Consider the following 4871-nt stretch of genomic DNA (forward strand, 5'->3'; position numbering starts at 1 on the left):
GTTTGAAATTGGAGCATGTTTCTTAACCTCTGGGGCTAGATTCTGTAATCTATAAAATGGGGATAGTAAGATCTACTATCTTTTGCTAGTAGGCCAAAGATGGAGAAGCTCTATACAGTCAGCAAAAACAAGACCGGGAGCTGACTGTGGCTCAGATCATGAACTCCTTATTGCCAAATTCAGACTTAAATTGAAGAAAATAGGGAAAATCACTAGAACATTCAGGTATGACCTAAATCAAATCCCTTACGATTATACAGTGGAAGTGACAAATAGATTCAAGGGATTAGATCTGATAGACAGTGTCTGGAGAACTATGGACGGAGGTTCGTAACACTGTACAGGAGGCAGTGATCAAGACCATCCCCAAGAAAAAGAAATGCAAAACAGCAAAATAGTTGTCCGAGGAGGCCTTACAAATAGCTGAGAAAAGAAAAGACGTGAAAGGCAAAGGAGAAAAGGAAAGATATACCCATTAGAATGCAGAGTTCCAAAGAATAGCAAGGAGAGATAAGAAAGCCTTCCTCAGTGATCAATGCAAAGAAATAGAGGAAAACAATAGAATGGGGAAGACTAGAGATCTCTTCAAAAAAATTAGAGATACCAAGGGAACATTTCATGCACAGATGGGCACAATAAAGGACAGAAATGGTATGGATCTAACAGAAGCAGAAGATATTAAGAAGAGGTGGCAAGAATACAAAGAACTATACAAGAAAGCTCTTAATGACCCAGATAATCACGATGGTATGATCACTCACCTAGAGCCAGACATCCTGGAATGTGAAGTCAAGTGGGCCTTAGGAATCATCACTATAAACCAAGCTAGTGGAGGTGATGGAATTCCAGTTGAGCTGTTTCAAATCCTAAAAGGTGATGCTGTGAAAGTGCTGCACTCAATATGCCAGAAAATTTGGAGAACTCAGCAGTGGCCACAGGACTGGAAAAGGTCAGTTTTCGTTCCAATCCCAAAGAAAGGCAAAGCCACAGAAAGTTTAAACTACCACACAATTGCACTCATCTCACACACAAGCAAAGTAATGCTCAAAATTCTCCAAGTCAGGCTTCAACAGTATGTGAACCATGAACTTCCAGATGTTCAAGCTGGTTTTAGAGAAGGTGGAGGAAACAGAGATCAAATTGCCAACATCCGCTGGATCATCGAAAAAGCAAGAGAGTTCCAGAAAAACATCTACTTCTGCTTTATTGGCTAGGCCAAAGCCTTTGACTGTGTGGATCACAGCAAACTCTGGAAAATTCTTCAAGAGATGGGAATACTAGATCATCTGACCTGCCTCCTGAGAAATCTGAATGCAGGTCAAGAAGCAACAGTTAGAACTGGACATGGAACAACAGACTGGTTCCAAATCAAGAAAGGAGTACATCAAGGCTGTATATTGTCACTCTGCTTATTTAATCTGTATGCAGAGTACATCATGAGAAACGCTGGGCTGGATGAAGCACAAATTGGAATCAAGATTGCCGGGAGAAATATCAATAACCTCAGATACGCAGATGACACCACTCTTATGGCAGAAAGCGAAGAAGAACTAAAGAGCCTCTTGATGAAAGTGAAAGAGGAGAGTGAAAAAGTTGGCTTAAAACTCAACATTCAGAAAACTAAGATCACAGCATCTGGTCCCATCACCTCATGGCAATTAGATGGGGAAACAATGGAAACAGTGAGAGACTTCATTTTGGGGGGGCCCAAAATCACTGCAGATGGTGACTGCAGCCATGAAATTAAGACACTTGCTCTTAAGAAGAAAAGCTATGACCAACCTAGACAGCATATTAAAAGCAGAGACATTACTTTGCCAACAAAGGTCCATCAAGTCAAAGCTATGGTTTTTCCAGTAGTCATGTATGGATGTGAGAGTTGGACTATAAAGAAAGCTGAGTGCCAAAGAATTGATACTTTTGAACTGTGGTGTTGGAGAAGACTCTTGAGAGTCCCTTGGACTGCTAGGAGATCCAACTAGTCCATCCTAAAGGAAATCAGTCCTGAATATTCATTAGAAGGACTGATATTGAAGCTGAAATTTCAATACTTTGGCTACCTGATGAGAAGAACTGACTAATTGGAAAAGAGCCTGATGCTGTGAAAGATTGAAGGCGGGAGGAGAAGGGGATGACAGAGGATGAGCTGGTTGGATGGCATAACCAACTCGATGGACATGAGTTTGAGTAAGCTCCAGGAGTTGGTGATGGACAGGAAAGCCTGGCATGCTGCAGCCTGTGGGGTCTCAAATAGTTGGACACGACTAAGCAACTGAACTGAACTAACTAAAGATGTACAACCTAAAGCTATTGAGAGGATTAAATGAGTTAAGTGCCTGGTACAACCTAAATACTGGAGAAATAGGACTTTTCTTTCCCTTTCCTGTCCTTGAAAAGAGCCACGTGTTTCTTGGTTATTCTGTTCACTGGTGGACTCTACAGAGGACAGCTAGAGCTTGCTTAAAGGCAAAACAAGATGAATCCCAAGCTGATGATCTGATTCAGTCACTTTTCTAAAACCCAAATGATTGCCTGGGCTTTGGAATAGCAAGAGTTGCCAGGATGTCCTTAAGTGGTCTGTCAGTTGGCTGCTCCTCTTATTAATTAAATGACACAAATAGGTCATAATCAAACCGGAGCCAATCAGCCACCCCTCCACATTACACAAACTCAACTCTCATGACAAGTACAGAAAGATCAAAAGGACGAGGAATCAATAAGATTATGAGTTTGAAATTCTGATGTCTCATCCATGGTGGTGAGACTGAGACCTCTGACTCTTTCAGCCTGGCTCAGACCAATATCATTTCCTTGGGTGGAGAGAAATTCTTCAAACTAATACACTTTGAAACCTGGGATGGAGTTGAGAACACGCCTGGAATTTCATCATGTCCAGGTAGAAACTTAAATTGAAGAGGCTGTTCTGGAAGATCAAAGGAAACAAAAGAGCATCAAGAATAAATATATGACTAATCCCACAACAGCAAGAAGAAGAGGCTAATGGGTCTAATGAAGTGGAGGGGTCAGGGCTCTCGAGAAGCTTCCACCATGCAGGCCATGCTCCTGGGGAGAAACAAGCCAGTGGATGAGTCACGAAGCAGGCTGGGTTTGTGTGGGTGATGCTCTGGGGTGTCATCTGATGGTGTGGAGAGGCCCAGCTGGGAGGGGACTGAAGGCAGATGCCATGAGAAAAGGGCCTGTGGCTGCAGTTGTGGAGGGCAGTGGCTAGTTGCTCCTGGAGCCACCACTGTGCTTCAGCACCTTCCATGAATATAAGAATCCGGAGTGACACGTGCAGTGGAGAGCACTCTGGGCACAGACCTGTATTCCAATCCTGACTCTAGGACCTAACAGCTGTATGATCTTGGGCTAGCTCCCTTGGGCTCTTCATCTACTAAATGAGAGGAAGAATTTCAAACTTTAAACATTGTTTGAGAATAAACTGAAATAAGATAAAATCCATAGAGTTCATATGCTGAAGCTGAAGCTCCAATTCTTTGGCTACTTGTTGCAAAGAAGCAACTTATTGGAAAAGACCCTGGTGCTGGGAAAGATTGAGGGCAGGAGGAGAAGGGGGTGACAGAGGATGAGATGGTTGAATGGCATCATTGACTCAATGGATATGAGTTTGAGCAAACTCTGGGAGGTAGTGAAGGACAGGGAAGCCTGGCGTGCTGCTCTCCATGGGGTCGCAGAGTCAGACACGAGTGACTGAACAAAACAAATAGAGTTCTTAATGCAAAAGGGTTCAATAAATGTACCCACAAGTATGGTCCACTTTGATAAGATCTGATTGTTTCTGGTAAGCCTGGGAGGCCAGAAGCCCTGAGTTTTGCTCCCTCCATTACAGATGCACCAGATCTCCAGTTTCCTGGGTCTTCCACTCCCTTGGTGAGTTCTCCATTTACCTCTGCAAGCCTCCCTTCCTCTCCTGTCTTTCAGCAGAGCCCCCCATTCTTGGCTCACCTCCACTAACTATTGTATGTATGGAGTTACATGTAAAGGTTAAGACCTGAACTTACAGAACGACTCCCCCAAAGTTTGTAGATGGAATGTTTGTGACTCAGAACACAAGGCCTCTCCATCACAATAGTCCAAATCAATGTCTTCCTTGGATGTTCTGAATCAGTTAAGCTGGGGGAAGGTCCAGGAATCTGCATTTAACAAGTAGCTCTAGGTCCTTGCTGTCAGCATGGTTTGGCAGCTCTGGCCTCACCCGGGAGTTTGTTAGAAATGCCAAATCTCAGGTTTCACCTCAGAACCACTGAATCAGAAGCTGGACTTGGAACAGATCCTCAGGCACAACTGCCAGATAAAATACAAGATAGGCAATTACATTTCCATCTCAGATAAACAAGGAAAAGTTTTTGTTTTTTTCTTTAGTATAAGTATGTCTCATAAATGTACCTATAAAATAAAAAATATTTGCTAAATCTGGCAACCCTATATTCAGGTAATTTTTATGCACATAAAGGTGTTAGAAGCACTAGTTTCCATCTGTAGATCTCAAAAACATGTTACTGCAGAATCAGCTTGAGGCCTTGTTGAAACCCAGATTGCTGGGCTCTACCTTCAGAGTTTCTGGTTCAGCAAGTCTGGGCAGGGGCCTGAGAATCTGCATTGCTAACAAGATCCCTGTTGATGCAGATGCACCCACTTTATGTACCAAGTATCTACACCACTAGATTCCTAGGTCCCCCGACAAGATTTTCTGCAGTCCCTAGAGCTTGGATGAGATAAGGCTGTGGTTCTCTCCAACATTCATATCTATGTATAAAGAAAGAGAGACAGAATAATAGTTTCTGATTCCCAGTCAACAGCCTATAAATCTTGCCCACTCTTTATAACAAGGTCTGTAAAGACAAGTGTGG

Source organism: Giraffa tippelskirchi, chromosome 2 (assembly GCF_054371585.1).
Source record: "Giraffa tippelskirchi isolate mGirTip1 chromosome 2, T2T-mGirTip1v1.2.pri, whole genome shotgun sequence".
Classification (NCBI taxonomy): Eukaryota; Metazoa; Chordata; class Mammalia; order Artiodactyla; family Giraffidae; genus Giraffa; species Giraffa tippelskirchi.